The 21,228-nt window shown below is 40.6% G+C and overlaps 1 pseudogene; it reads left to right on the top strand.

The window, feature by feature from the left end:
- Positions 1–1,070: 1,070 nt before the first annotated feature.
- Positions 1,071–21,228, top strand: part of LOC136226192 (scopoletin glucosyltransferase-like) — a 38,984-nt pseudogene continuing 18,826 nt past the window's right edge.

The raw sequence follows: 21,228 nt of genomic DNA, 5'->3' as shown, positions 1-21,228 counted from the left end.
TTTTTGCATCCCTAATCTATTATTTGGTTATATTTGCCCACTGACCTATCTAAAATTTGTGAAATACAATACAAATTTTAGATAGATCATGGACAAATGTAACCAAATAATAGACTAGGTAGGAGTGGGCACGGTTCAGTTAACCAGTCCATTAGGTAAAAAAATTAACTGAACCGTTATCAACGGTTTTTTAACCATTCAAACCGAAACCGGTCAATATCAATCGGTTAACCATACAATCGGTTAACCATTAATTTCGGTTAGATTTTTTAGTTAACGGTTTTTAGCCAATTCTCACTAGTTAACCAAAAATCAACGGTTAACCATAATTTTTACCCAAACCTAAATTTTTAAACAATATTAAAATACATATAATTTCAAAAATTCAAACGAAATGAATTCATATAAAAGTTCAGAATTCAAACATAGGTACCGAACTAAGAAATAATCCATCAAGTTTACATTTAAAACATAAAAAAATGTATGTTATTTTAGGTAAACATGAATTCTCAAGGGTTTTAGCTAAAACCTCAATAAAAAAATGTATGTTATAATCTATGTTAAGCATTTTTTTTTTAAGTAAAGCAGTATATTATGTGTTATATATTTATATTAATCCACATTATAATCTATGCATTTATATTTACATTTGCCTTGCCTTTGTCATCAAAAATGGCCTATATATATATTTTTTAATTTATATTTAATAAATGGTTCGGTTAACTGTTAACCGCGGTTTTTTAACACTCTAACCCGAAATTGGTACCTATCTATTTTTTTAACCATTAAAAAAACCACCGGTTCGGTTCACCGTTTTTTCGGTTCGGATTACCGGTTTTCAGTTTGGTTACCGGTTTGAGCGGTTTTTTTTACCACCCCTAAGACTAGGGGACAAAAATAAGTATTTTGAAAAGATCAGGAGCGAAATATTCCCAAATAATAAATCAGAAGCTTAAAAATCAAAATGTTGAATAGTTTAGGGGCCAAATAGTATTTTAACCCTGTTTGTTGAAACAAAAAGCACAAAAGAACAAAACGTCACTAAAAGTCTTCAATTTAAGTATTTCGATATGAATCCTCCTCCCTTAGCCAAAGGTTCAGGGTTCGATCCTCACCTTTGGGAATGGAAAGAACTTTCGTGGCCAGCAGTCCCACCCATAGAGGTGCAAACCATCTGCGAAAGTGAATAGCCACTGCTGTCGGCGGTAGATACACTCACGAATCAAAAAAAAAAAAAAAAAAGCGACTCAATCAAAAAACCTTCGCATCTTCCTTTTTCCTCTAATGGCGCAAGGCCATATCCTTCCAATGTTAGACATAGCCAAACTTTTCGCAGCCAGACAAGTTAAATCCACCATTATCACCACTCCAGCAAACGAATCTCGCTTCACAAAATCAATCCAATCTTCATCCGAAATCACTCTCAAACTCATCAAATTCAATTCCAGCTCACCGGAACCACTAGAAAATCTCGATTCCGTCACCGGACATGAAAATCACGCCAAGTTCTTCGCCGATCTTTCTCTGCTTCAACAACCGTTAAAAGAAGCCATAGAAGAATTAAAACCAGACGGATTAGTTTCCGACTTCTTCTTTCCTTGGACTACCGATTTAGCTTCCGAATTTCGGATTCCGAGATTGATTTTTCACGGTACTAGCTTCTTCTCGATGTGTTGTATCGCGAATCTGGGAATATTTCGGCCTTATAAGAAGGTATGTTCCGATACAGAACTGTTTCTTCTACCGGAATTTCCTGATTTGATTCGGTTTTCGAGATTGTAAATTCCGGATGATCTGTTACAAGATCATCCTTCTGGTTTTTCAAAATTGCTTGGATGGGCGGAAGAAGTTGAGGAAAGAAGCTTTGGAATGTTGGTTAATAGTTTCTATGAGCTTGAATCGAGTTATGCAGATTATTACCGGAAAAATTTGGGGAAGAAAGCTTGGCATATTGGTCCGGTTTCGCTCTGCAACAGAAATGTTGAACAAAAGGCTCAAAGAGGGATATCGAAAAGTATTGAAGAACATGATTGTATCAAATGGCTTGATTCTAAGAAACCTAATTCAGTTTTGTACATTTGTTTCGGGACAGTTGCGAATTTTTCGGATTCGCAGCTCCGTGAGCTTGCGTTAGGGCTTGAAGCTTCGGGGCAAGAGTTTATTTGGGTGGTGAGAAGGAAGAAGAAAGATGATGATGAAAAACAAGGGAGCTCACACGGGGTTCGATCTAAGGAGGGAGATGTTTCGATACCTATAGGAATTACTAATTCGGAGAATTGGATTCCCGAAGGAAGAAAGGAGAAAGAAGATGATGAACGAGGGGGCTCATCGCACATTCGGTCTAAGGAGGGAGTTGCTTCATCATTTTTAGATATGACTAGCTCGGATAGGTGGATAGATGATAAACAAGGGGGCTCAGTCAATGTTTCGTTTGAGGGAGGTGCTCCAAAATTTTCAGACGTGGATACTGCGGCGAGATGGATTTCCCACATAGACGGAAAAATAGATGGAACGAGGAAGAAGAAAGGAGATGACAAACAAGATGGTTCACCCGAAGTTTTCTCTAAGGAGGAAGCTACTTCAGCATTTCCAGCTATGACTGCTGTTAGACGAGGTGCCGCGGCCTAATCTCCTGGGCGGACCGGGGGTGGACACCTCATGGCGACGTAAGCGGTGATTGGCGCCGAAAGCAACCAATCGTGGAATCAAGCTGCTCGGCAGGACCGGAGCTCGGAGTATGGAAGAGTCGCCACCCACGAATGGGAAAATGAACACCGATCCCTTGCGGGAGACCGGTGAGGGTTCGGAAAACTTAGGTACGAGTCGAGAAGGCTAGCTCCTTTCTGGAGAAAGGCTAATAGGCACCCCGACATCGCCCGGTTATGAACCACCGGCCTCCTACTCAGCGTGTTAGGCGATAACGGACTAATCGCATATTTCTTTAAGTTTAAAATTCATTTGAAACCTTTTCTTTCTCGTTTTGAAAACCGTTTTGAGCATATATTATTGAAAGCCACTTTAGTAAAGAATCACCCATTTACATGAATTAAAAATACATAGGATAGAGAAGGGGAGAAGGAAGAATTGGTTTATTCATAGTGTGATTTACACTTTATATTATATACTAACTCTAAGCTAATCTCATTCCCCAAAACGAGTTTATTTACATGGTTCGTACCTTAATCGCCGTTGGAACGATTTAGGTACGTTTTAAAACCCCGTTAATTTACATGACATCGACTCGAATCGCCGTTGGAACGACTCGAATGTTTGAAAATGTGGAATAAAAACTTTAACTCCAAAAACGTGATTAGGCATACAAGTCCAATTATTTTTGTACAAATCCATTTGAGTAAGAAAACGATTCAAAACTCTATTATTTACAACAACACGATTTTAATTACAAGGTTCGCTTAATCCGTCGTTGGAACGAATTAAGGTTTCAACACGTGATATTTTGGAAATGGTTTAAAAAATAACAAGAAAACGTTATTTATACTTTAGGAATATCTAGAAAAGCTTTAATTTAAACAAACAAATTAAACTCTCTTTTTGTGGTTTGTTTTCCCATTTTTCACTCAATTGAACTTTACTTGAACATAATTACAACAATTAACAAATCAAGGTCCAATTTTACTCAATCAAACATATTTGAAATATAAACATATATATACAAAAATAAGATAGGAATATATATATACATAGTTTTATCTAAAAATAAGGACGTATTTATAGATGAAAATGAATAAGAAATACTATATGATATAATAAAGAAAAAGAGAAAAAGAGTACTAAACAAAATACATTTTTATCCTGATTATAACTATGTAAAAATAACTAAAAACTATACAAGTTTAAAAAAAAAAAGGAAAGTAATTTGGATCCCAAAATAGTTTATGAATATATAGGAAACATCCCATCCTTAATAATGGCTAAATCCATTTAAATAAACCAAAAACTATATATACATATACAAATAATTCCATAAAACCAAAACAATGAAAATTATAATTGAATATACAAAGTAAGTAAGTATATAGATAATTATTAGGTGAATGCCTCAAAAATAATTTTAACTAACATATTACATAATTATACATATATATATATAAGAGATTAAATATCAAAAAAGTTGAAGAAATGGGTTTAAAAGAGTATTTTCGGATTCCAGCAGATTACCGATGGAAAATTCGTCGCTAATCTGCTGTTAGCGACAGAAAAGACAGAACTACAGATTTAGTCCAACAGTTTTCAGATTTATTCAAACACTTTAAATTAGATCTATTCTATTGTTTTGGACCTCCGAACTACCAAAAAATGGATCATAGTCTATAACGGAGGTTCCTAAACGATGTTTTTATTTAAAACGTTATTTAGAAAAATTTTGAAAACTTATAATTACAACGTTTTTTGATCCCGAACTACCTTTGAATCGGATCACGGTTCGCATTGGGATATTAAAACGAGGTTTTTATTTCAAAACAAAACCGAACGTTTATTTAACACGAGGCGAAAATTAAATAAATACAAAAAATTAAGTAAAATGTGATAAATAAATAAATAACTAAATAAATAAAATTATAACATAAAAATAAATAAATAAAGGAAATAAATTAAATAAAATAAAACGAGTCTAGTCCTCGGATAATACCTCAAGTTCGGTATTGACAGTTGAAGTCGGTTGATTCCACGAATCGTGATTTTCCGGTGTTTTTTGTGTTTGCGGTAAAATTTGAACTTTTAGGAAATTCGGAATTTTTAGGAAAAAAAATGTTTTTTCCCAAAAAATAACTTTCTCTCTCTAAAAAAATGTTTTAGAGTGAGAAGCTCTCCCCCAAATCCTCTCTCAAATGCATGGGGATCTGTGCCTTAAATAGGCAACAGATCCCGGAAGCTTTGGGCGACGCCCAAATAAAATTGGGCGTCGCCCAAAGCCGGTTGGGCGAAAGCCCAACTATCGTTGGGCGTTCACCCAACGAGCGTTGGGCGTCCGCCCAACGTCGCTGGGCGTCAGCCCAACGTCGCTGGGCATCCGCCCAACGTTGCTGGGCGCTCGCCCAGCGGCTGCCGAGCGTGCTCGCCCTGCGGCCGTCGGGCGTGCGCCCCGCGCTGTCGTCGAACGCGTGCTCCGTGCTGCCGGGCGTGCGTCCAACTGTCGTCGGACACGCGTCGGCTGCCGCTACGCGCTCGCACCACGTCGCTGAGCACTCGCGAGCCGTCCACTTGACGACCACGACTCCCATTAACTTTTCCTTTCTTTTTTTTATTATATATTTTTTCTTCTTTTTTAAAATTTCCGGAACCAACCGCTCCAACCATCTTGTTACGGGTTTTCGTCACAGGTCCTCCGACTCGGTGTCTACAGTTGCCCCTACTTTTCTATTTTGACAGTGATGTGTGTGTTTTGAAAACGTTTTTTGCTAACATGGCACATGCAATGGAAATATATTAAAGTAAAAGACACATATAGAGTGGGAGGAAGAATACCTGATCTCCACGCCGCATGCTCCGGCTTCATCTTCGATCTTCGCCTCGGTTGTCCCGCCCTTACCTCTGAATCGACTGCAGACGAACGCTCCTTCCGGCGACCCTAGTCTCTAAATCGACCGCATGTATATAGCTCTATCTAGCGACCCTAACCTAAATCGACCGCAGGTAAAGTTGCTCTTTCTAGCTACCCTAGTCTCCAAATCAACCGCAGGTAAAATTGCTCTTTCCAGCTACCATAGTTTCTAAATCAACCGCAGGTAAAATTGCTCTTTCCAGCTACCCTAGTCTCTAAATCAACCGCAGGTAAAATTGCTCTTTCCAGCTACCCTAATTTCTAAATCAACCGCAGGTAAAATTGCTTTTTCCAGCTACCCTAGTCTCTAAATCAACCGCAGGTAAAATTGCTCTTTCCAGCTACCCTAGTCTTTATCTCGACCGCAGGTAAAGTTGCGTTTTCTAGCGACCCTAGTCTTTATCTCGACCGCAGGTAAAGTTGCTTTTTCTAGCGACCCTAGTCTTTATCTCGACCGCAGGTACTCTTTCGTTTTGCATATCTCAAAATCCATCGTTCTACCCTAATCTCTACATCGATCGCAGGCGTTTTCTTGTATTGTAGATCTCCAAATCGAACATTCGACCTTAATCTATACATCGATCGCAGGCGTCCTTTCGTTTGTATATCTCCAAATCAACTGTTCGACCCTAATCTATACATCGATTGCGGGCGTCCTCTCGTTTTGCATATCTCTAAATCAACCATTCAACCCTAATCTCTACATCGATCGCAGGCGTTTTCTTGTATTGTAGATCTCCAAATCGAACATTCGACCCTAATCTATACATCGATTGCAGGCGTCCTTTGTTGATGATAGTTGGGCTTTATCACTCGTCCGAGAGTTTTTTACCGCAGTCGCTTTGATATTTGGGCTTTATCACTCGTCCGAGAGTTTTTGACCGCATTCACTTTGATATTTGGGCTTTATCACTCGTCCGAGAGTTTGTGACCGCAGTCGCTTTGATATTTGGGCTTTATCACTCGTCCGAGAGTTTGTGACCGCAGTCGCTTTGATATTTGGGCTTTATCACTCGTCCTTGAGTTTGTGACCGCAGTCGCTTCTTTTTACCAGGATCGTCTGTGTTTGACCGGAGTCAATGATGCCGTAGACCGAAGTCCGTAGCAGGGCCTGTGCCTATTGATGATGTCGTAGACCGCAGTCCGTAGCGGGGCCTGTGCCCGTTGGTGATGCCGTAGACCGTAGTCCGTAGCGGGGCCTGTGCCCATTGATAATGCCATAGACCGCAGTCCGTAGTGGGGCCTGTGCCCATTGATGATGCTATAGACCGCAGTCCGTAGCGGGGCCTGTGCCCATTGATAATGCCGTAGACCGCAGTCCGTAGCGGGGCTTGTGCCCATGGATGATGCCGTAGACCGCAGTCCGTAGCGGGGCCTGTGCCCATTGATAATGCCGTAGACCACAGTCCATAGCGGGGCCTGTGCCCATTGATCGAATTTTAATTTACCTATCGGAGCCTGCCTAAACTCGCACGGATTTCTTGGAGCTATCCGAGTATTTCTGCATGCGGCTTGACGCCCATCACCTGGTGAATATTTTTATGGTATGACCTAGTGTAGTGATATGTATGCACATGATTATGAATGAATATTTTTCTCTCTTTTTCTCTTCTTCTTTTTTTTTTATATACATTGCTTCCCTCCTATTTTCTTTATAGGGAGACCTCCATTCTATTGACCGAAGATTACAAGAGAACGTGGCGGTTGGGCAAGGGGAGTGGTTACTGGATGCTGACGCTCAGATCGGACGTCGTTGTCGGGATAGGGAGGATGAGCGCTCCAACTGGGAGGAGCGAGGCTGAGTAGCCGAGGAGAGGAGCCGTGTGGATATAGAAGCCCAGCGAGCTGCTGAGGGGAGTTTGCGGATTCCGGTGGAGAGCCGCCGAGTTGCCGAGGAGCGGGAACCTTACTTCGGAGGCTTTGATTCGTTTGAGGGCTTTTGGGATTCCTTCTCATTGATAGTCCCGTCATTATTTCGGTTTACAACTTTATTAGTACTACCGTGATGTATGGCGGGTATATGTGAAAAAGATATTTGGGTAGGCTTTTTATTTGGTGGTGGGGAAAAGAAATGTATAACTCATGACTTACAATACCATGCATTCAGTCGATCATAATAATTCCAATCATTCTCTTCAAATATATTCATGCCTTTATTTATTTACAAACAACAGAAATACTTAGCCGCTTATACATTATTTTTATAATTGCCCAAGATACAACTACTGTTACCAGGACCCGCCTTTTTTCGGTTTTCAGATCCCAGCGATTTTTCAACTCTCCTTTTATTATCCCGAAATTTTCAAATGAGCGCCCTTTCGGGTTTTCACCCATTGGGATGTCCCTTATTGTTGCATAGGTCGCCCTTTGCGGGTTTTCGACCTATCGGGAATTTTTATTTCTTTTTTTTACGAAAAGTATTTCTTAAGCCTATCCAGATTGGTAGGTTTGGAGAACTCAATGCCATCCATCGTGGTTAGTTTCACCGCCCCTTTGCTTAGGATCTTCTTCATGAGAAACGGTCCTTCCCAGTTTGGCTTAAACTTGCCCCTAGGGTCGGTGCGCGTCATTCGGATCTGTTTCAGCACCATGCCTCCTTCTTTGATAGGACTGACCTTAACCCTTTCGTTGAAAGCCCGGGCCATCCTCCTTTGATATAGCTGTATGTGGTAAAGGGCCTCCATCCTCTTCTCGTCTACCAATGTCAGCTGTTCATAACGCTTCTTCACCCATTTCGCTTTAGGAATCTCTACTTCTACCGCGATTCTCAGCGATCGCTTCTTAACCTCAATAGGCGGAACCGATTCTGCCCCATATACTAAGGAGAATGGCGTTGCCCCAGTTGACGCTCTAACCGTCGTGCGATAAGCCTATAAAGCGAGCGGAAGCTGCTCGTGCCAATTCTGATGCGATGCTACTGTCTTTACGAGAATCCTCTTAAGGTTCTTATTGGCCGCTTCTACTGTCCCGTTAGCTTATGGGCGATATGAAGACGATCTATGATGCTCAATACCGTACTCTTGGAAGAGACTCTTAACTTCCCCTTGAAACTAGATCCCATTATCCGTGATCATGTGGTGAGGCACCCCAAACCTGGTGATTAGATGCTTTTCAATAAGCTTTCTCATCTGCTTCGATCCTAGCTTACTAAACAATTCTGCCTCTACCCACTTGGTGAAGTAATCAATGGCAACGGCGATGAATTTGTGTCCGTTTGACACGTTAGGTCTCACCTCGCCGATGATGTCAATGCCCCAAGCTGCAAACGGCCAAATGGGTGCTAACACGTGCAATTCCATAGCCGGTAAGTGATTATAATCTCCGTGGATTTGACAATCATGGCATTTCTTTGCATATTCGCTATAATCCTTTTCCCTGGTGAGCCAATAGAAGCCTTGTCTTATGATTTTCTTCGCCAACACCACTCCTCCCATATGGGCTCCACAAATTCCTGAGTGTACTGACTCCATTGCCTCACGGGCTTCTCCCTCGTTCAAGCATCTCAGTTGTAAACCATCGGCGTGCCTTTTGTAAAGCAAGTCATTGTGGATGACGAACTGCTGAACTAACCTCCTGATCACAGCCTGATCCCTAAGTTCTGATTCCGTCGGGTATGTCCCACTTTTTATGAAGTTTATGATATCGAAATACCAAGGCTTTTCATCTGCTCCCAATAGCATCACATCTTCATAGCACGGTTTGTGAGACCTCCTCAACACCAACGGCTTTGAGGCGAGGTTCCGAGGGTTATCCCATACTGACACCAAAGTGGCCAAAGCATCCGCTGCCTGGTTCTGTGCTCGAGGAATGTGATAAAAACGACATTCGCTGAACTTCTGCGCTAATCCCTCCAACTGGTCTAGGTATGGACGCAACCTTTTTTCCCTTACTTCCCAGTTTCCCTACGCTTGTTCGATAATCAGTTTTGAGTCACCCCAAATCTCAACATATGATGCTCCCAGTGCTGCTAACGACTCCAACCCATAGATGCACGCTTCATATTTGGCCATGTTATTGGCGAGAGGGAAGGATAACTTTTTTGCCATTGGAATCCTTTCTCCTTCTGGTGAGATAAGTAGCACTCCTACTCCGGCTCCATTCGAATTAACTGCTCCATCGAAGAACATTTTCCATGGTATAACTTCTATTGTGTTCAAGTGCTCATCGGGGAAATCATAGTTTATCTCTTCCTCTTCTGCGTTCAGAGGTTGGTTGGCCAGAAATTCTGCTACAGCTCTCCCTTCGATAACCTTCTTCGTTACATATTCAATATCAAATTCGGACAAAAGCAACAACCATCGGGCTAGCTTCCCTGTTAGAGACGGAGTTTGGTACAGATACTTCACAGGATCCATCCGGGAAATAATGATCACTTTGTAAGATTGAAAATAGTGCCATAGTTTCTTCGTTAACCATACTACCGCCATGCACGTCTTTTCGATCATGTTATACTTAAGCTCGTATTCCAGGAACTTCTTACTCAGATAATACACCGCGTGCTCTACACCGGTGTCTCCTTCTTGGGCCAGCATTGCCCCAATAGATCGTTCTTCGATTGCTACATAGAGGAGAAGCGGTTTTCCAAGTTTAGGCGGTCTCACAACCGACGGATTAGACAAGTAGTTTCGGACATTCTCTAAGGCTTGCTGACACTCATCATTCCAAATCGTGGGTTGATCTTTCCGTAGCAACTTAAAGATCGGCTCGCAGATTGCAGTGAGTCTTGCTATGAACCGACTGATATACTGAACCTGCCCCAGAAACCCTCTCACCTCTTTCTCATTCTTTGGTGCCGGCCTTTCCCGTATGGCTTTCACTTTGTCGGGATCTACTTCAATTCCCTTATTTCCGATTACATAGCCTAAGATTTTCCCCGATGAAACGCCGAAGAAGCACTTCTTCGGGTTCAACCTTAGTTTGAATTCTGCGATTTGGGCCAAAAACTTATCGAGTGCAGCGAAATGCCCCTCTCTCGTCTCCGACTTGACCATCATGTCATCCACATAAACCTCTACCTCTTTGTGTATCATATCATGGAACAGTGCTGTAGCCATTCGCTGGTAAGTTGCCCCGACATTTTTCAAACCAAACGGCATTACCCTATAGCAGTACGTTCCCCACTCAGTTGTGAACGAGGTCTTTGCCTTGTGCTTTTCTGCCATCTGAACTTGCATGTAGCCCATGAAGCCGTCAACATTCGTGTGCAAGACGCTTGATGCAGCACTGTCGATTAATACGTCGATGTGAGGCAATGCGAATTCATCTTTGGGGCACGCCTTGTTAAGATTTCTATAGTCGATGCCCATGCTCACTTTGCCGTCCTTCTTCGCGATTGGATCTACATTTGCGACCCAAGGGGGATAGTCGATTACTTCGATGAACCCTGCTTCTAACTGTTTCTTTACTTCCTCTCGGATCTTATCTGCCCATTCCGGCCTCATGCGTCGGAGTTTCTGTTTCACGGGCTTAGCCTCGGGGTATGTTGGAATATGGTGAGTTACGATTGATTTATCGGCTTCAGGCATGTCTTCGTACGTCCAAGCAAACACTATTTCGTATTTTTTTTAATTATTCTCTCAAATTCTTTCCTCTCTTCAATAGTTAATTCTCGAGCAATTTGTATAAGTTTAGGATTTTCATCCGTGCCAAGATTTAAAGTTGACATTTCTATTGCATTGATTTCAAATGTAGGCATGTTATATGAATGAGAATGCATGGAATGATCAGAATCAACATTAAGCAAGTAAGCAAAATCAGAATTCATTTCATTGATAGTATTGGTGAGTACATCATCAGATTCAAACAAAGCGGTAATCTAGTTGTCATCAACAGGGTTCTCGGGTTTCTCATAAGTCTTGGAGGTACTGGGCTCATCCACCGCTCCCACAGTGGCCTCAATAGTGATCACCTGCTCCTCGGCATTAAGATCTAACATCATGATCTCCTCGATGAAACAGCTTGCTTCTCCTTTATCCCAGTCGGTAACATCATTGAAGATCTCAAAACCTGGCAGAATCTTTCCTTCGGTGCTAGCAGCCATTTCCAGCTCATCATCAGACTCATCCCAGATGTTGATCGGAACTCTCTGATTGATACCCTCCTCGTCGGAGGAACTTCCCCAAATATCCACGACCATCAGATCCATTACGTGAGGGACGTTCGGATTTACGTAGGAAGGGTCCGACGATCCATACCGAGCCCAGCCTATCAGTTCTTCATAGTCCCTGAGGAACACTCCATTCATTCTTCTAGCGACGAGAGGAATAGCACCCCTTCGGATACACATGAGTTGCTCCTGATCACTCAAGGTGACCCGACATGAGGCATACTTGAACCTCCATCTCCTAGCATAATCCACGAATGCTTCCTCAGGAAATTGCTTGATCCTTTCTAAATCTTCCAACGACCCAGTCCACGGGATGTACATCTCATATCTCTGCACGAAAGCCTCCATGAGGGACCCCCAGTCCCTTTTTGCGTTTGCCGAGAGCATTCAGTGCCACATCAAAGCTTCTCCTACGAGTGTCTTTGGAAAATTCTGAACCAACTCACTTCGATAGAGTCCTGTGTCAAACATGTAGGCACAGAAACAGTTTATGTGGTCGATGGGGTTCTCATCTCCTTTGTACTTAGCCATGGTTAATACCGCCTCAGGTGTCTCCTCATCGGGTAACATCGGCACTTCCTCTAGGTATCCCCCTGTGGTGTACTTCTTAATGAATCTCTTAGTCATTTTTGCCCAATCTGCTTTAACGTGCATTGGAAGAGACATGTACCACACCAGTGACTCTCCTGCCAATGAGTTGCAAAACAAGCTCGTAATCTCCTCCTCTTTGAAACCTAGAGGACCCATAGCCGACAGATAAAAATGCAGGTGCTCCATGGGGTCCTTCCCTTCATTATATTTGCTGACAGTCGGAAATGGACGTTTGATAGGCCCAATTTGCATCGCGCTATATTCCCCTGCCTGTGTTTTGTCTTTTCGATACTTCATCAAAAACAAGCTTGACATCAGTGACCAATCATGCTTAGTCAAGTCAGGTAGCGATTGAAACCACTTCAAAGGTTCGCCCACCAGCGAAAGGTAGAACCATGGAGCGACTTCTTCCACCTTGTATGGCTCCCCAAACATAGCACACACGTATCCATACAGATGAGCTTCGGGGTCTTCTACCCCACTAAATAATTTCAACACAGGCATGATCCTCCGAGACGATACTTCCTTGGTTTCCTCAGTTTTAGTTCTATCGTCCATCACTTCTTCCGTTGGCTCTTCCTCCAAAACAGACACGTATAAACCATTTCCCACATTCCTTTTCTCATTGGAGTCCAACAGCTCCTCTTTAAATTCGCAGAATGACTCCACCACAAAGCTCTCTTCCAACCCAGATCCAATTGTGCTCACCTTATGACTAGGCGATGGATTGCACCTAAGGGGAGGGTTTGCTGACGATGGGTCGACTATTTTCTTTTTATCAATCAGATCCTGGATCTCATGCTTTAGCCTCTCACAATTTTCAATGGTGTGCCCGTAGTTACTATGGAACTCGCAATACCCCTTGGTTATCATCCGTGGTGTGGGTCCTGTCTTGTTCTTGGGAGTAAGGGCTTTCAGCAACTCCTTTTTCTACAATCGTTCGAAAACTTTTGCATAGGTCAGATCAAATTGGGCGAACTGCCTTTTCCCGATAGCGTTAAGTTGAAGCACTTTCACTACGGTAGGTTCTATATTAGTACTTGGCCCTCCGACACTATACCCCGACTTCGTCTAGTTAGTACAAGCTCTTTTCGGCTCTCCATCCCCCTCAACTGTCAAAGCGTAGCCATACATCTGATTAAAATCGGTGAAAGGCATGCACCGCAACTCATCCTTAACATACGGCAAAGTGTTGCTGATTACCACCCGGATCTGATCCTGCTCCGACGGCTTTCGTTTTATAACTGCTGCCTTAGCTCTCCACCTACTCACAAAGTCGGACAAAGACTCCCCAGCCTGCTGCTTGGTGCTCTCTAGCTCCTTCAAAGTAACCTCAAACATAGTGTTGAAGCTATATTGGGTGATGAATGACTTCGCTAACTCTTTCCAATCCCTCTTCGTCACCATCGGCAATGCATGAAACCATGTGAGGGCAGCCCCCTCTAGGTAAGTGTTAAGCAGCCCCAGGACTTGATCCTCAGTCAGGATCGTGTGCTTCATCACGGTAACATACTGATTCATGTGAGCAGTAGGATCTCCAGTTCCATCGAACTTTTTCATGTCAGGGAGCCGGAATTTCAAAGGCAAAGCCGTTGCCGATAAACAATTCTTCAAGTTATAAAAGTCCTGACTCCCGGAACTTCCCCCACGTAGATCCTGCACCTCCTGAGTGATGTGTTGCTTCCACTCCTCTTCCTTAGCTTTCTCTTTCTCAAGTTGTTTCCGGATATAATCATGATAGTCGTCCTCATTCCCAAAGCGAGGACCATCATTCACCTCGTTCTCAGCGTGCTTACTGCCACTCTTGTCATCCTTCATGGCCAACTTAGCTATTTGGGCCACTATCGCGGCTAACTGCTCATTAATGTTGTTCACAGAGTTTTCCAATCCGGCCACTTTTTCGTCGGTCGCAGACTGATGGGTGTCGAATCCACCAAAGATAATTATAATTAGCCGAAAATAAATTGTAAAAGAGCAAGTAAAGGTCGTACCGAAAGGATTAATACTAATCTAATCACAAATATAACCAAGCAATTAACAAAAAGTAAATAGAGGGGGATTGAAATTGTTGATTAATGAATAAATAAAAATTGCAGAATCAAATTGAAATTGAATGTAAAATTAAATGTTGGAATTTCAGTTAAGGGGGATTCCGCAGGCCAAACAATTATTTCCCATCGATCATTGACGGTGAGACATTATCTTAATTAACATAATCTGGATTGGTTATAGCCGTTCCTTATTCATTCCCGACCTAATCCTTCCTTAATTGTAAAGCAAATCCTAGAGCGCCTAAAGATAAGCTCCTATTCAATCAGACAGTTCTAGCTTAGCGCTTAGAATTTAATCCGTCGAAAGCATTAGGAATTAGAAGGACCCAATCTAAGTTAACCGAATTCTTAGCGATTCCGATTCAAACCAAATCACATGTTCATGCGCTTAATCGTTGTTAAGATATTCAGATGATTACAAATCCTATTTCCTAACGTTGTTCAATGAATGAAAAAGCAAAAGTCTGGCCAAACCTTCACCTGAACCTCCAATGATGGTCTGATTTTATAGATTAACAAACATGCAAACAGCTCATATAAATTCAGATTTCAAAATTAAAGAGTAACAATCTCACGATAGAAAATAATGCTCGCATTTGATTAATCCCTTAACCGAATAAAGTGTTTAGCCACACATAGTCATGAAATCGACTATGATAGCCATTAAAGACGATAATAAATGAAGCTAACTAAGAAACCAAAAAGAGAAAAAAAACCTAAAAAGAACTTTCTCTCCCAAGATGTAAATTCTTATCTATTTATAGAGAAAACCCCCTCCTAAAAGTTGGGTAACAAAATAATATCTATCTAAATCATCAACCTCTTTTACAAATTTCAAATCCCTGATTTTCTGCCTTCTATTTCGAGTTGGAAAAGGTCCTGGTCAATTTGAACATCAGAAGATTCGGAGGTCCTTAGTCTTGGGCAAGACTAACTCCATTTTTGCTTCAGCTCCTTTAATTCAACACCAAATTCCTTTCTGGTCCAAAGTTTCTCCAATTAAGCCCAATTCTGCTCCTTTTAATCATTTAAGTCCTGTGGAGGCAAATCAAACCAAAACAAACAATAATACCCAAAATAACACCAAATTAATTAAATAACATAGCACTAAAGTGGACATTTGAATGTTGAATTGGAGACTTATCAAATACCCCACACTTATCCAATGCTTGTCCCCAAGCATATCAGATCATGTCATCAGCTTTTTACTCTTATGATTTCGTGTTTACCAACCTTTCTCGACCCCCCTCATAATGTAAAGATTATCAGCCACCAATTCTCAAAACCAAGATATTATTCATGTTTAAACACACAATGTAGCTACTTGAAGAATCTCAGCAATTGAGCTTTTGACCATGTACATAAGGTATGAATTAAAATCAACAACACCCTCACGGAAACCACTCATTGCACTCAAGTGTTTGGGCTATAATTAATTTCAAGAAATCACTCAAGTCGCAACCTAGAATGAAATTACCATAAGCTTGCCAATATATCAAATCTCCACCACTTAGTATGAATTCAAGACACTGAATCAAATGGACTTAAAACAGGGTATAACGTAGGCTAGGGTTAAGGTTTGGATAGGAAATGAGGAAGAAAGGGAAACGGAGAGTAATAAAAATGTAGATTTACTCTGAAAATGGCCAAAATGGAAATCAAGACACAATTATTTACGAACGACTCACAATTCTTAAAATTCGGAATGAATGTTTAAGACAAACTTAAACCACTATATACATACTGAAATGAATAAGTTAACGAAACATTTTTTTTCTTTTTGCTTCTGTGTTTTTTTTCTTCTTCTTCTTTTTTTTGTGCCTCTTATTTTTTCTTTCTTTTTTTTTCTTTGAGGCTTCTTTTTTTTTCTTTTTATTCTAATGATAATACTTCAGGCTAGAATAAGAAAGCTACTACTTTTCATGCTAATGTCCATTTAGACACCTTTTGAAGCACAACCACATATAATTAAAGGACTATTCAATTGAATCCTTATACTTTAACGAACTTGTGGTTTTTGAATATGGACATTGCTCAAAGCAACAACTAAACATAGAAATAAATGAAAGAATATACAGACTCTGATGGCTAGAACGTCCCTGGCCAAGGGACTCGAACAAAGGTGTGTCAAGAATGGGAAAAAGGCTCAAATGTGGCTAACTAAGGGCTGGTACTGTTATTTTTGTTAGTCTTGAGCAAGACTAAGGGTTCGAATTTTATTTGAAATGGCTAAGAAAAGAAACCTACTGCCCTTATCATTTTTAATGCTTGAATACATCAGTGTGGTCTCGAAATGCATAACATGGCAAGTTCTAGAATTCCAAACTAGAATTGGATAACACTAAGAAAGAATAGAACAAAGTGTAATGTTTTTGTTCTTGCATTTAGGCTCAAAAACTTTCCAAAAATTGGGGTAAATTGGTGTTGTTTCATTCAAAACGTCTGTCATGTAATGGGAAATTAATCAAGTGGTTCATATGCATGCTCGAAACAATTGTGCAATCCCGACCTTTTGAAATCGACAGCTTTATTCAAAACAAAACTTAGGGGTTTCAATACTGAGTTGGCAACCTATTTTCAACCAAGTGCAAAACTGCGAGCTAGCATTGTTATTCTTAGGGACAAAACAAAGGGTGAACACCCCACACTAGACTCGAGCATATTTTCTGGGTTTTTTTTCATTTGAGGTGGACACCTCACACTAATTTAGTACATATTCCATGAAATTAAACCCAAAAAAATTGCAGCAGTAAAATAATGAAATTTCAGCAGCAGATAAATTTAATCCCAAATATACTAACACAAAATTTCCAAAACAATGTGAAGCTAGAAGCCTTTCAACAAATTAACCATCACAATCAGCCAATTAATTATGAAATCACAAGACAAACACTTCTATAGTAAAAACCCCTCCCCCACTTTCTCCTCGCACTGTCTCAATGCGGAATTCACAAAAATTAGGGGCAAAGGGTAGCAAACATGAGAAAAATGAATAAACGGAGAAGAAAAGATTATGCTTACTGTCCTTTGTTTGGTGGTTCATGTGCTGGGTTTGTCTGCACTGGAGTCGATGGTGGCTGATCTTCGGTGGTTGTGCGATTTGAAAGAGATGGGTTTGGTGTGGCTGCAGTTTGAAGAATACTTTTGAAAGAGATGGAGATAGGGTTTTGATTTTGGAAATACAGTGGTGAGGGTAAAAAAAGGAATTAAGGGTAAAAAGAGAGGAATTAAAAACAAGGGTAAAAACAGAGGAATTAAAACCAAAAATTGTTTTTAACCCTCTTTTTAACTTCTTTTCAGCATATTGGGCCCCTATTAATTCACTAACTCTCTTATTTCCCTCCCTTGGACCTACTTCTCCATTCTTTTCCTTTCCTTCACACCTGCAAACCAAAACCCAGAAATTTAAGCCATTTGGAGAAGATGATGGTAAAATTGGTTATTCCATATGAATTGAATAAATAAATAAATAAATAAAAACAAAGACTGAATATAAATGACAGATGCTGGTCCTGGGCAGGACCAACACTACTGAATATAAATGACAGATGCTAGTCCTGGGCAGGACCAACACTGGGTTGCCTCCCATTAGCGCCGCTAGTTAACGTCTTTGGCTAGACGGAATCGAGCTTCAGGCTAGTCTCCAGGAACTTGTATCTTCATAACTTCACCACTTTCAATCGGGATATTCTCATAAAATGGCATGTGACCATTTAATTTTTGCACTTTCCCGTTCTCTAAACGCTGAATTTCCACAGCTTCATTCCTTAATTCCTCAAGCTCTTGTACTTTCAGCTTCCTGAGTTTTCCTTCTTCATTAATATTCATATTACACTGCTCAATTGCCCATAAGGCTCTGTGTTCTGATTTTGGTTCTTGCAAAACGGAAGCTAAAAGATGTTGAGTTGTGTGTGAAATTGTTTTAGGATTAGAACGCTCAGGTTCTGATTTCAGAGCTGCCAACTGTTGCATTACTTCCTGCACATCTTCTCCAATCTCCACTTCTTTCTCCTCTATTTTGCTGCTCACATCTAAGCTTTCTTCTATTACTACTTGCATCCTGTCTTCCCTACATGCTTCAAAAACTTGATGAGTTATTGGTTCAATAGCATCTATGCCACAAACATAAGACACTTCATTAGGAATTTTCATGGCCTTATAAACATCAAATTGAACAATTTTACCATCAAACTCCATAGTCATTGTTCCTTTGTGAACATCGATTTTTGTCCGAGCAGTTGTTAGGAATGGTCTACCTAACAGGATTTCCGATGAATCTAAAGAGTGATCTTCATCTTCCATGTCTACGACATAGAAATCAGCTGGGAAAATTAAACCATTAACCTGCACAAGAACATCTTCCAACAAACCTTCAGGATAAACTATAGATCGGTTAGCGAGTTGGATTACTACTCCTGTTTTTTGTAAAGGACCAGCATTTAAAGATGAATAAATTGATTTAGGCATGACATTAATTGACGCTCCTAGATCACACATTGCTCTCTTAATACTAGTATTCCCAATTTGACAAGAAATAGCAAACATACCTCTGTCCTTACATTTTTGGGGCATTTTCTTTTGGAGTACAGCAGACACATTCTCACTCATGGTGATCTTTTCATACCCAATTTTTTTAATCTTGTTAGCACACAATTCTTTAAGGAATTTAGCATATCGAGGGATTTGTCTAATAACATTAAGCAATGGAATATTCACCTCAACCTTACGAAATCCCTCAAAGATGTCTTTCTCTTCTTTTTCCTTCTTTAATCTGGCTAAACGTTGAGGAAAAGGGACCTTAATTACAAAAGGCATGTCTTGCTCTTCGGATGACTTACCAGTTGAACCTTCTGTAGCTAAACCTTTCGTTTCTTTTTCGAATACCTCCCCTTTGCTTGCAGATTTCTCTGACACAGTTTGTTCTGATTCGGAAGCGGACTTAGTCTTGGGCAAGACTAAAGCTTTTCCATTGCAGAGTGAGATTGCACTCACATTCTGTCTCGGATTCGCCTCAGTTTGTAAAGGCAACTTCCCCTGGGATTGTATTGCACTCAGAATGGTCGCTATCTGACTCATTTGCTTCTCTAAATTTTGGACATTTGCTTGAAGATTTACATTGATCTTGCTTTGTTCTTCCTGAAATTTCAACAAGTTAGAAAGAACAGATTGGTCATTAGGATTTGGCAGCATACCTGAATTTGGATCTGTTTGAACATGTCTATATTGTTGAGGTCTTTGCTGATATTGTTGGGTTGCATTTGGTTGAAGCACATTATTTTGCTGATTGCAGCTGAGATATGGGTGATCACGCAATCCTGGATTATACGTGTTGGAGTATGGATCATATTTATGTGGAGGTAGCCCCTGATATCCGAGGACAACATTAATCTGTTCCGGTGTTCCTTCATGCAATGTGGGACATCCATCTGTAGCATGTCCAATAACCGAGCATATCCCGCATGTTTTCACTTGAGCTACCTTCCCTACAACCAAATTTTGTACAAGAGATGTTAAAGTATTTAATTTTTCTTCAATGGAAGAAATACCTACCTCATACGCTTTTCGTGGAGCATCTTGTTGTTTTCCAAATCGTTGGGAAGTTGCTGCCATGCTTTGGATCAATTCTTTAGCAGCAGATGGAGTTTTATCAATCAGGCTTCCCCCACTAGCTGCATCTACCATTTTTCTTTCCATTCCTAACATTCCTTCATAAAAATATTGAATAAGAGAATGTTCAGTTATCCCATGTTGGGGACAGCTTGCACATAGCCTTTTGAATCTCTCCCAATAATCATGGAGTGTCTCAATATCTTTTTGTCTTATTCCACTAATCTCCCTTCGAATCATTGCTGCTCGAGAAGCTGGAAAATACGTTTCTAGGAATGCTTGTGCCATACCCATCCATGTTGTGATGGATCCAGAGGGCAGATTGAGAAACCAGTCTTTAGCCGCATCCTGCAAAGAAAAGGGAAAAGCTCTTAATTTCACTTGTTCCTCGGTTATTCCTTGTGGACTCATGCCTGAGCAGACCGCATGAAATTCTTTGAGATGATTATGTGGATTTTCACTTTCCATTCCATGAAACTTAGGCAAATAATGAATCAGTCCCGATTTAAGTTCAAAAGCCACATTTAGGACTGGGTATGTGACACATAAGGGCTGTTGATCAGCCTGAGGCACATGGAGTTGTCTTAAAGTTCTGCCTGCCATTATTTCTGCTTCAGATAACTCGCTTTCTTCGCTGGAAATTTCCTCTTCTTCGCTAGAATTGGAAGTTTTAGACCTGGTCATATATGGAATTAAATCAAGTTAAATTAATCCCCGGCAACGGCGCCAAAATTTGATGGGTGTCGAATCCACCAAAGATAATTATAACTTTACTTAGCCGAAAATAAATTGTAAAAGAGCAAGTAAAGGTCGTACCCAAAGGATTAATACTAATCTAATCACAAATATAACCAAGCAATTAACAAAAAGTAAATAGAGGGGGATTGAAATTGTTGATTAATGAATAAATAAAAATTGCAGAATCAAATTGAAATTGAATGTAAAATTACATGTTGGAATTTCAGTTAAGGGGGATTCCGCAGGCCAAACAATTATTTCCCATCGATCATTGACGGTGAGACATTATCTTAATTAACATGATCTGGATTGGTTATAGCCGTTCCTTATTCATTCCCGACCTAATCCTTCCTTAATTGTAAAGCAAATCCTAGAGCGCCTAAAGATAAGCTCCTATTCAATCAGACAGTTCTAGCTTAGCGCTTAGAATTTAATCCGTCGAAAGCATTAGGAATTAGAAGGACCCAATCTAAGTTAACCGAATTCTTAGCCATTCCGATTCAAACCAAATCACATGTTCATGCGCTTAATCGTTGTTAAGATATTCAGATGATTACAAATCCTATTTCCTA

This window comes from Euphorbia lathyris, chromosome 4, assembly GCF_963576675.1.
Source record: "Euphorbia lathyris chromosome 4, ddEupLath1.1, whole genome shotgun sequence".
Taxonomy (NCBI): Eukaryota; Viridiplantae; Streptophyta; class Magnoliopsida; order Malpighiales; family Euphorbiaceae; genus Euphorbia; species Euphorbia lathyris.
The sequence above is the reverse complement of the archived record's forward strand: the minus strand, read 5'-3'. Positions and strand labels throughout refer to the sequence as shown.